The sequence below is a fragment of the Ciconia boyciana genome, chromosome 7 (assembly GCF_034638445.1).
Source record: "Ciconia boyciana chromosome 7, ASM3463844v1, whole genome shotgun sequence".
Classification (NCBI taxonomy): Eukaryota; Metazoa; Chordata; class Aves; order Ciconiiformes; family Ciconiidae; genus Ciconia; species Ciconia boyciana.
The window spans coordinates 50,463,360-50,475,840 of NC_132940.1; the positions used below are offsets into that span (position 1 = coordinate 50,463,360).

Consider the following 12,481-nt stretch of genomic DNA (forward strand, 5'->3'; position numbering starts at 1 on the left):
TGTTTTCTAACTATGTAACCAGCAACATATAATGGTTTTTATGCAACCCAGTTAAAAAAATGTGGGCTCATCTGTCAAGCCAGTCACTAACATTTGTTCCTATGAACTACTCATTTTTTGACCAAACCCAGTGAAAATCAAATTTGAAATAAATGAAAATGAAATAAATAGTGCTACTTTAATTGTATCCCCTCATTTCTTCCAGTGCTTTAATTTTAAAAAATCAAGCAGACTGTTGCTTTCCAGGAAATATAGGGCACCCTTTTTTTTTTAATCTCACTGTTTATGACTAGAACAACACTGCAAACATTTTTAAGCTGCCTTTGAGCCTGGCAAATGTTCAAGGCTAATGCAACTTATGAAATCAAACCAGAGGTATAGCTGTCTTCCGAACAGGAGGCAGGTAAATAGAAAAAATCCAGCCTTAAACTTACATCTTTTTGAGTGCTTTACAGTACAAACAAGAAAAAGTATTTTTTAGGATAGTCAGAAACTTCAATATATATATATTAGTGGCAATGCGGTCTTCATTGTCCAAATGTTCTACCTTGTCAAGCAATTTTCCTTTCCTTTTTGTTTTAGTAAGCAGTTAAACAATAAGTGAATAATGTCTTTTTAAAATGTATTTGTTTGTCTTAGGTCTCTAGACCTTTTCCAGTTAATGAAAATCTAGATCATGCAGTGAATTAATGAGCAGAAAAAAAAGAAACCAACTTTACCCCTGCACACTGTTATCCTGCAGGCAAAGCCAGACTGAACAGATACTAATTTCAACTAGCTTTGGGTTAAGTTTTTACTTTCTGGTTGTAATATTTAAACTGTAGTAAGTAAAATAATTTTAATGGGAGTTCTGAACATGGTGCACTTGCATGCCAAACCTTTCTTTGAACACAGGTGATCGCATTTTGCTCAGTCATAGCGCTAAGGTGATTAATAGATATGATGCCAAAATTCTGTGTATCATTTTGCCTTGCCTTTTGTCTAATTTATGTTCCCAAACTCATATTTAAAAAGTCATTAACTTTTCTGTCTGTGATATTCCTAATCCTTTAGTTCCCACTTACTATAAGTGAATTAAAATGGAGTCAGTTTTTTTCTTTTTCATCCTATCTGTGGCTATTTTTTTATCTTTAGATCTGTGTTGTGATTAGTGAATCTAAGCTTACTCATTTCTCTTGTTCCTCCTACTATGATAGATCTCTAATTTGATCCATGTGCCAGTTTTTCCACTTTTAGACTACCGTTTCTATTTTTATAAGAGTACAACTTAACAGTCTTGCTTATTTTTGAATATGCTACGGTATCCATGTTATCCAAGAATAAGCTATGCCCATGTAGCACTTTTGAGGTCCATTTAAAAAATATTTCTAGTTATACAAACCAAAACTGAGTATTGCTTCTGCAGACAAATGCATGTCGAAACTCATAAATGTACTGTGGGCCACCATAACAACACTTACAGAAGGAAGAGATAATTTCTAATATCACTGAATTTCAAGCTTGGCTGAAATCTTGCATTGGGATTCTACACATCCTTTCAAGATGTTAACCTCCCAAGTTTTTTCCTGATCATTCCAGCTCTAACAATGGTTGTGGTTTTGCTCCCTATTTTTTAAAGATACAAATTCAATACTTTGCCTGTTAACTTTCTGTGATTATAAAATTTTAATTAGTGGTCAGTTAATAGATGAATCAGTGGACTTTTCTTTAATTACTGAGTAGTTAAACCCATTTCTCTCTTTCTTAATGAATGTTCTGATTATTTTTTATGATTTTTTAATCTCAATTTTTTTACTAGTGATTTTTTTTTCTGTTTTAATTCTCTGCTCCCCATTCATTAATTTTTACCTCACTTAGGTCTGTAGCCACCTTGCTAAGCACTGAAGCAGTACTTTTTTTACTTAGTTGTGCTTCTTATAATAAAAGAAACATGTCCTTCTGGATTATTTAAACTGAATTTGCTGTGGCTGTGATATATAAACCTCAGTTGTGTGGACATAACCAACTTTCCTGAAAGTTTGGGACATGATTAACCATGATATTCCTTATTCTAGTCGTCTTCATTATAAGGTCTGCAAACATGTAGGCCTTGTTACAGTGTTTACCTGCAAAGCAGGGTAAGTACTGTATATTTTTCCATATATGAAACTGTTGGCTGAAGCAAAAGCTAGCTAGAACTGGCTTTTAAATTATGCCAACTAGACAGTAATTTGTTATTTTTTATTTCTCAACAAAAAATTCAGTAGAAGTGCTAAGCAGGTGACAGTATATATCAAATCCTTTTTTCTACTTTGTGGTATATCTAATACTGTAACATTAAAAAATGGGTTGCATTTTCATGAGCTTCGTAGTTTCCCAGACCAGAAAGGACTATTAAATCATCCAGTCTGGTGTCTTACATATTGCATACAATTAAATTTCAGTCAGTTACCCCTTTATTAAGCTAAATCCATTGCTTAATCAACCAACAGTTTATTCTGTAATTCTGAATTGGAAAAATCACAGAATCACAGATTAATTTAGGTTGCAAAAGATGTCTGAAGATCATCTAGTCCATTTCCCTGATGAAAGTATGTCCAGCTTTGGCTGCCTTCATCTATTTTCACAAGGCCCTAGTCCTGCCCTTCTAGGCTTGTTACCAACTTGTTATAAGACCTTGGGACAGCAGTGGTATGGCTCTGTGGTACTTTACAGGTAGATGGGAACAAACTATGCCTCCATGCTCCGAGCTGATGTCAGCTCTGAATGAACAGCCTTTGGCTACAGTTAGTAGGTGCTGACTGTGACACAGTGCATTCCGCCTCTCAGCAAGGTTTCTTCCAAACTTGTAAAACAGCCTGCAACATTGAAAGAGAATTCTGCTTCCAAGACATTTTGGCTGTTTTATTGAATTTTTAGGAATCCTCAGTGGTTGCTTGACTAAGAAGAAGGAAAAGAATGCATAAGCCAAGGTAAAAATTGTTCTAGAGAATTATTTCCTTGCTGGAGATAAGAATAAGTTTCTCTTTTGTTAGACAAATACTTTAGGAGAGATTTGTTCCTAAACTAAACTAATCCCTCTCACTGGACAACCTGGAACTTTTCATAGCTCCTGTATGGTCATGGTGCTGATTCTGGACTAAATAACATTTTTGACAGTTACAAAAAACCCCTTACATTCTTTTTTGAATTGTATTTTTTGGGGAAGAGGTGGGCTAAATTCTTATGTGGTCAGACTTTTCTTTGAAAGCATGGCCCTTACAATTTTTTAAAATTCCATATCTCCTGGTGTGGTTTGTTATTCTCCAGGTTCTGTCTCTAAATGTTCTCTTTCATATACGAGTAATTAAACTAGTTTGGTTTTATCCACTATTGTAAGATGTAAAAGCCTCATTTCACCTTTTAGGGGATTTTCTCCATTCTGTAAAAATCAAAGCTTTATATAACACTTAGTGTTAAAGCAGAAGAAAAATTTTAAACTCTCTTTACTAGTCCTGTTCTCATAGTCAGTGAGCCTTCCATGCCTTTAAAAAACCCTCTACTGTTTGTCACTTTAACATATACTTCCTTGATGCTCTCACTTACCAGATATAATTGTGTTTAAAATGAGTGGTTCATTTATCATTTACAATTGAACCTGTAAGGAATTCATACTGGTGCATCTGGAACACTGTAGTAGTTCTGACAACAACTGAGATGTCTGTGACTTCAGTTCTGACCTAAGCGGGAAAAAACAAAGTGGGAAGAGTCCTCACAGGAAGAAAAGTATCCTTAGTTATGGAGGGGCATGTAGGCAATTAGTGGATCAGGGTAACACTTTCAGTGTTTAATCCTTTACTTAGAAAGCCTAATCTTGACTGCAATGTTTTTCTAATTAGAAGCCAATATCAGATCTTCACTTCCTTTGCAAAAATTCATAAAATTGTGCCGTCCCTTGATTATAATTATTCATTCAGTCCCTTGATTATCATTATTTACAACAGAGCTTGCAGTGTATTACAGAAGCTCTACTTAAAGACACAGTTATATTGGCAGCCCTATTAAAACCATTTGAAGACAAAAAGATAAGCGGTACCTTTTTTTGCATTGTTCAAGACTTGCTTTTTTCATTATTTTGATAAACTTCTTGAGATTTAAGAGATTCCCTTAGGTTAAATCTTCATTTAGGAAATGAAGAACAAACAAAAAAACCTGCTGGGCCAACTTCCCAGACTTTTCAATTTGGCAGACTCCAAAGGAAGAAGGTCTTTGGGTTGTTGTGGCTGTATTCACAAAGGGCATCACTACAGGGAATGCTGCATACTGCTTTTCAGCTCTTGAGCCTCAAAGTGGAATCCAAAATCCTTTGTTAGGGCCTATACAATGCAAAGACAGGATGACAGGTAAGCAGCTTTAACTGATAGATGTGATACATCTGGTAGATGTGTTCTTCATCCTATTAAATTAAGCCATTCAGGTGACACTGGCAAAGGATTGCTTACAGTTGTTTTCAATTCTGAAGGGGCTAAAGCTTCTAAGAGATGCTCAGCCTTTCTGAACACAGCAGAACTTCAAGCACATAAGTATTTTTGCTAGCAAAATGTGTCTCCATGGTTAGATAGCATTGGAACATTTCAAGATTTTGAGATGCTAAGGCTTGAACTTACCTACCAATTCCTACCTGTGTTCTATCTTTTCTACACCTAACCTTAATTTTTAAACATATTTATTGCCATACAGTGTGTTCTGTCTCTATTCTTTGTATTTACTCTCCTTACTAAAACTTAATTCCTGTTATCATAGTTTAGAATTTAGTTTTATGTTTCTCATTACTACCATTCTCATTAGCTGTCATAAACTGTTCTAGCACATACTTTGTATTACAGTAAACTTTATTTCATTTCTCTTTTCCTTTGGAATAGTTATTTATTCATCTGCCAGGTGGAGCTTTAATATTGTTTGGCAAGTATATCTATAAGAAATATTTAGTTTCCTCCAAGATTTCTGTATTGGGTTTATGTGGCAAGGTTTTGCTAGTGGGGGGGCTGCAGAGGGTGGCATGAACATACCTTCAGCTATATTAATAAAGAAATAGAAAAAACCTCAACTATTAAAAAAGTAGTGACCTTTGTGGCAGCAATTTCTAAGTCAAGTTCTACATTTCATTACTGTGGTAAGTACTTTCAGAGGCAACAACTGTTTCTTTGTTTCTTCCAGTATGACTTAATTTTAACAAGCTTGGTGATTTCATATTATGTTCCCTACTCTTGAAAGTTTGCAAAATGTAGTTGAGAACTTCTACATCCTTTAGAAGATTCACCCTAGTGGCAGGAAACTTTCAATTAGGTTTTAAAAAATATGTAAATAAATGGACATGAAAGCAAGCGTTTGAGCCCTTCAGCTTACACTGAAGACCAGGCTTTTAAAAATGCAATGTTTTATAAACAGAATAATAATGGACCTACTGTCAAAACACTTGATCTGCCAACAATTTTGAAATATTTGCATTTGTTTCATGTCTGAAAACCAAATACAGTAAGACTAAATACCTTATCGTTGTCTTATATTTTGAAAGGCAATGCTGTTTACAGGGTATGGACATTTAAGGACAAGCCTACTGGGCCAAACCAAATATCCGTGTAGACCAATATCCTGTCATTAACTGTATGCATGAAGGGGATGCCTAAGAAGAAGTAGGAATAGGGTGGACATACACTTTTGCCTAATACTTTTGCAGACTTTTTGCACGTGAGCAATCCTTTTCAGCTCAGGGACTTCCCAAGTCAGATACAGTTTCTGTGTACTCAGTTAGCCTCAATGTGCTTCTCTTTTGTGAACCTGTCCAGTCTTCCTTAGAACCAATATAAACTCTGAACGTCTGCGATGCTCTTTGGCAAGGAGTTCCACAGCTCTGTTACTCATTGCAGTACTCATTTTATTGCTCTGAAACAGGATCCCACTACCTTAATTTGTAGGTTTTTTAATTGATTCTTGTAGTTCTTGCAGGAGAAAAGATGGTGAACATCTGAGACATATCCAGCCTTTCCATTACACTCACCATCTTGTACTTTTATCATATCCCTCCATGATATCTTTTTCTCAAACTGAACAGTCCTGGTTTATTTAATCACTAAGGAAGTTGTATTTTTGATCACCCCTCGGCTCTTCTCTGAACCTTTTCCAGTCCGAGTTCACATGTTTTGATATAGCAGGTAACAGGACCAGCATGGCGAACTGTAACACAGGATTTTAATTCTTTTGACCCTTTTCTATGCCAAGTAATATTCTACTTCTATAAGTAATATTAGATATTTCAATCTGACTTGTAATCTTTCTGCGTTATATTTTCCTCATCTTTAAAGCGGGGATAACAGAAAATACTTCTCTCACAAGATTGTTAAGAAGATTAATGGGATTACTTTACTTTTACTGACATGAGGTACATGCTTTGTACTTCCTCTGCCTGCTGGACCAAGAGACACACTGTTTAGGAAGTAGCTAAATGGCACAGCAGAATGGGACACTTAGATCTAAAGACATCTCTGAAAATGTAAAATAGAGTACAGTGTAGAACTAGTGAACAACTGACTGGATTTTAGTTCTTAGAGTATGGGACATTAAAAAAAAAAAAAAAGAGGAAAAAAAAAAAAAGGCCTACTGGAACAGAAGTCCCAATTATATATTCTTCCTGGAAAGGCTGGCAAGGGGGAAAACTTCTTCATAACTATTGACTATAATTACTATAAAAATTAATAAGTATTGATAATAAAGACATTTGCTGAAACTGAATTACTGGAAAATCTTCTAATCTTTTGAATTTGAGAAAATAGTATGGAAGGGACTTTGTTGTGTTACCCTTCGTGCAGTAATTTCTGATGGCACAAAATCACATTAAAGCTAAGGCTTTAGCTAATCTTCAACAACTCTAAGACTGAAACTGAAAGACTAAATAAACCTAACTTATAGATTAGCTTTGTTTGACATTAGATGTGTAGCTTTTGAAATGCTGATGTCTTCTTTCGGGTTAAACACATTAAAACTGAAAGAAGAGACATTATCATCTTTAACGTATATATGCAACAGCAATGAAAAGCAAGCAGCTGCTGTTGTGGATCATAGTTACCATAGCAATGCATTCCCATAGTCACTTAGAGATTCATTTATAATAATAACGGCTTTAGTAAAGAAGAATGCAAAAGTTACCAATAGCATTCATGTGGTTTCCTGTATTATGAATTTTCACTGTTTACAGTAAGATAACTTTATTAACAAATGGACAGTCACCACTGAAGGAACATGATAAAGTAAATTAGAGAGTTGGTTTTCAGTTCCTTTCTTCCAATCTGAATAATTACTTGTAAATAATCCTTTGAAATCAGTAACATCAGACCCAGGACAACTCACTACAAGTCCAAGCCAATGTCCAATCAAAGATCTTCTATTAATTTTGGTGCAGTCTTATCAGGTTCATACTTATATACAATAATACAGAAATAATAATAATTTTCAGGGGCCCACAATTTCCATGCCATGAAAATTCTGATTACTATACAATAAAACTTGCAGACTGATCATTGAGTGGTATTAGGAAGAAAGAAAAAAAACCCCAAACCCCTAAACCCTAGCAGCAGTCAAACCTGAAAATCCACATTAAGCAATGATACATTTAAATAAACAGATGTATCAAATGCTATATAAGACTTACACATAGAACTAATTGAACAAGATCAAGCTACACATAAAGGTAGCAAAATTCTGCACTGAAAGAAAAGACCTTATGTGTTTATGGTAACACTATTGTGTAAAGTTTGAATGATGAAAACAAATCATTGTTTTAATTGAGAGATTTCAAAATTTCCACGAGAAACAAATCAAATAGACTTCACACAATAACATAAGCACTGTCACCTTATTGTTACACCAGTATAAAGAACATACTGCATGAAATCAGAATAAAAATAGATGTTGACTTTAAAGGACAAAAATAATGACTATCCTTAATCTATACTTGAAGATGCGAGGAAAGAGAAAGGAGAACTTAAAAATACTTTTGCAGATTTTGATATTCAAGTTCAGTGCTATGATCAGCAAATGTGCGTATGATGATAAAGCACATTTGCTAGGATGTTGATTCAGCAAAATCACTTGTACTATTATTCAGCTGTTCAAAGCATGTAATACTTAGACAGCAGTTAAAAGGAAGAAGAAATTGAGGAAAAACGCCAAATTACTCAAGGCAAAAATTCTACAGAGCCAGTATTTTTGTGTTATGCTGCTGCATGTACAGTATGTTACATGCATGAAATTAAACCCAATTAAAAATTTGATGATTATTTATAAAAAATGTAACCTTGCTTTTTTTCATTTTTGCTTGCACTCTAAGTAGGAATTAGTATTGTACACAGACAATGAAAACACCAATTTACTGCAGTCTTTATTGGTTAAAGAAGGACACTCCCTCCCACTTCTCGTATGACAGATTAACCTAAACCACCTTTTAGGTGTTACTCTTCCAGAACCACAATACTAATTTCATTTTGCCGTACAGTAAGTGGTACAACATAGTAAAATAGATTTTGAATCTGCAGAAGGTAGAACACAGAACAGAGGTTATGCTACGTGTCCTCAGGTAACTGCAAACAGTGTCCCTCCCTCTTGGTCTCTAAGATGACTAGGATAGATGGTTGGCTGGATAGGTAGTTTACACAGCCCAGACATATATCCAGATTTCTTCAGATATGTTCTTTTTTCTGCCAAGAGATCAAATTTGAAAGACGTCTGAGGATACTGAATGTTTGTCTCAGTCTGTGGATACCCCCAACATAAAAAGGCAAAATATTCAGAAATCTCAGGCATGCCCACTGCAGCCGTTCCTGTGACACATGCTTCTGAACTATGTGCATGCAGTCAGTCTAATGCATGTGAACAGAAGTGTGTAAACTTTTGATTAAAAAGGTGCAGAACTTAGAACTGTTCTTCCTGGCACATCTTTCAGACTTGCCTGGTTAAAGTGACAATGATCCCTCATTTTGAAAGTGGCAAGGTGATTCTGCGATTGAATGTGGGAATGAGTCTCTAGACAATTTAAAAAAAAAAAAAAGAAAAGAAGGATACTCCAGACTATTTTGCAGTATCTGCAAGGATTTTGAGATAGCTGTCATTTTGGACAGCTGCTCATTCTGTAGTTTGAAATAGAAGAGCTCAGAGTGAAGTGCCCTAGTAAGCCAGAGTCTGTTATCAGACCTTTATATAGAGTTGCTGGATTATCTTTTCATTCTAAACTGTTTAAATTCCGGGTGGTTGTTTGCTTTCTCATTATGGAGAGAAAACGCCTGGATCTACTCAAGTCGTCTTTCAAATCGATATACTAGATAATTTAATGTTGTGTAAGATGTCTCTGTAGCCATACAGTCTGTGATTTTCATGAAGCCTCTTGATGTCTCTGAAAACAGTGGGAGTATATGTCCACTTTCATTAAAGGTCTATGCATAACTCCAACACAACATTGTTATGGGAGATGTAAAAAATCCATATATGGAGCCAGCAATAATAGGTAACTGTTAGAATGACACTTCATAACATACAGCAAACTAAGACCCTATTGCTGAGCTACTGCAAAGAAGCCTTCTGTACCTAAACTAACCTGCTATGCATCAGAGAACTTCATGCACTTGCACTCCACTGATGGTCTGTATTTTCATTCCAGTCACTGGAATCTTTGATAAATTACACTGTCATATATACTGAAGTCTTCACAGGAAAACTACTGTAGTTTAATTTGAAGCTTAGTCAGAAAGCGGCAACTCTAGAAAAACAGGAAATGCATATATTATAGTGCATTATCTAGTTTATTTTGCGTACCCTGCACCTTGAAATGGATCATTCACAAATCATGCTTTTTATGAGTTACAAGGTACATATATAATTCTTGCAGAATTAACCATTTTTTACTCAGTTGCTCCCCCTCCTTTGCTTTTACTTACCAACTCTGCCTCAACTTTTTTTTTTCACTTTTCAGTCTTCCAAATGGCATCAGTTGCATCTTCCTTTCAGTCTCCTTTGTTTAAACAAAATTTGTAAATCTGTGAAACCAAATTACAGCCACATTGTATAAAAAGGCAGCTTCCACCTTCCTTTATCCCTCAGAAACAACCCCCAGTGTCTCCAATGAATATCAATGAAACCAGAAATAATAGCAACTTTTATGTAACTTGGAACAAGTTTTCTGATCTGTTTAGAAACAGCAGATTTGTTTTATTTATGGGTTTGCAATGTCACATGCGTTAAGAACACTAAATTGTTGTTGGAAAAGCATATTAGTTAAACTATTTAAACATTCTTTGTACTTTAAAATGATGTTTTCATCTAGTAAAGATTAAAATATTCTGTTCATATTCAGAAGGATCAAGCTGTTTCCCTGTAACTTAGCAAATGAGAAAGCTTGAGAAATAAGCAATGTAGAAAATAAACGTTAATTCAATATATTTGTTTATATTTGGATTTGTTAGTGACTTAATAAGTTACAGACTAAATATTGTTAGATGAAAAAACACTACCAGCATGTAAAGAAGACCAAACATGTTTAGCTAGTGAGTTTGGAGTTTACATCCAGCAAAAAAAATCAGTTCAGCTTTCAGGATCTATTATTATTATTTGAAACGTGTCATCAAGCAGTGTGTCCATAAATGAAGACTTGAGTTAATGAAGACTATATATATTTATTTGTTATGTATATATATTTATTTTCTAATAAAACCAGTGGTTTGTAGACTAGAACTTGCTGACTGGATGATCTGACCCTACAAAACAGCATTTAACAAAGCATGCCGAATGAGATATAGTCATGCCCAATAAACACCAAGAGGTGCAAGTTCACTGTACACACTCAACAGGGACAGAATCTCAGCATGATGGATTCTTTAAGCAGTTTTTATACATATAAATGTCAAAACACAGTACATAGGGAGATAAGTACATGCTAATGTTAAAAGACAAATGTATTTCCAATATTCTAGATACTAAGCACTTAAATTTATATATCATGGAAATGAAATGACTAGAAATTATCCAGTCTGCTACACTTCTTCCCCCAACGATCATATCCCTGCTGCGTTTTTGAGATTGAACAGGCAATATGAAGGTTGCCTTTAACTTGGGAGAGTACAGGCTCACTTTAAGAAAAGCAGTATTGAAAGAACTAAGACCTTCACCTTTTTTTCTTCTTAATCTCTTTTTCTCTGTTCCGTGTTAGTTTTACAGAATGGTTCTTAACCTGCGGCCAGCAACATCGACACGGAAAGATTGCGAAGGCAGCCTGCCAGCACGCTACATTCTTCATTCAGCTGACTAGATGGCTACAACCTGTAGGTTCTTCCCTCCAGATTCGGGACGGGATGAATGCATTTCAAATGACCAAGTGTAGCGGTCCCACGATAAAACCGAGACATTATCAAACACATCAACTGCCCGTGCCAGCACTGGAACTTGAAACTGGAACACCCGTCCTCTGGCCCCAGCAAACCGAACTGGTTTGTGCAGCTGGGTTTACCGTATCAGTTGTTTGTAAACTACAGAGTTGTCTGAAGCGTTCTGCACGAACCTCAGTTCCGTGCTTCTTTCCTGAGGAAAAGCACCGTAAACCGGGCACAAAGGGCAGGGCTCCAGCCCGCGCGGGCTGCCGGGCACCAGCCAGCCAGGCGTGCCGGCACCGCACAGGCCGTGCCTTCCCCGAGGGCGACAGGCCGGGTCCCACCGCGCCCGGGCGTCCCGGGCACTCGCCGGGTGCGCGGGAGCCGCGGCACCGCGATGCGTGTCGGTGAGCAGCCGCTTAGCGGCAGGTCCGAGCCGCGCTGGCGCCGGTACCGCCGAGCCAGGCAACAGCGGCGGGGCCGCCGCGGCGACCCTCCGAGACGGGCGGGCGGCGAGGGGCGGGCAGAGCCGCGCGGGGTGATGAAACCGCACTGGTCGGGTCCCGCCGGTCGCGTAGCACCGCTGGCCCGGGCCAGCCTTATGCGGGCCGCCCCCCGCTGGGCCGCGGGGCAGGAAGCAGACAACATGGCGGCCGCAGCTGCGGACCCCTCCGCCCCCTACCCGGGCGGCGCAAAGAGCCCGGCGGGGGCCGGGGGCGAGGAGGCGGGAAGGGCGCCTCGCCCCGCCCCCTCCGGCTGCCCGCCTCCCGCCCCGCCCATTCCTCAGCGCGCGCGCACGGCCCTCCCCGAGCCCCGCCCTCCCCGCTCCCACCCCGGGCGCGTGGCGGCGCCTCCCTCCGGCTCCGAGGGGGGGCGGGCCGCAGGCGACCGCGCCGCGTCACATGCAGCCAACGGCCGCGGCCGCCGGCGCTCGCGCGAGGCCCCTCCCCGGCTGGGCGGGGGCAGCGGCGGGAGGAGGAGACCCCTCCGGAGGGGGGCGGGCGGCTCGCGCCCACCTCCGCGGCGGCGGGAGCGGCGGCGGCGGCGGGGCCCCTCCCCCGGGGGCGGGGCCGCCCGGGCCGGCGGGCTGCTGGCGCCGCCCCCCCTCCCCTCCC

At 38.7% G+C, this 12,481-nt stretch overlaps 1 protein-coding gene across 3 annotated transcripts in view; it reads right to left on the reverse strand.

Moving 5' to 3' along the window:
• SLC9A9 (solute carrier family 9 member A9) overlaps positions 1-12,163 on the reverse strand; it is a 254,648-nt gene extending 242,485 nt beyond the window's left edge. For 2 of the 3 annotated variants that reach the window (XR_012043292.1, XM_072866763.1), the window contains exons 1-3: positions 11,169-12,163; positions 9,942-10,040; positions 9,602-9,763 (exon numbers count right to left, since the gene is read on the reverse strand). The gene's annotated coding sequence lies outside the window, so the exon portion shown is untranslated. The remainder of the gene's footprint in view (positions 1-9,601; positions 9,764-9,941; positions 10,041-11,168) is intronic. The other variant, XM_072866766.1, reaches the window with a different exon arrangement.
• Between the last annotated feature and the right edge of the window lie 318 nt (positions 12,164-12,481).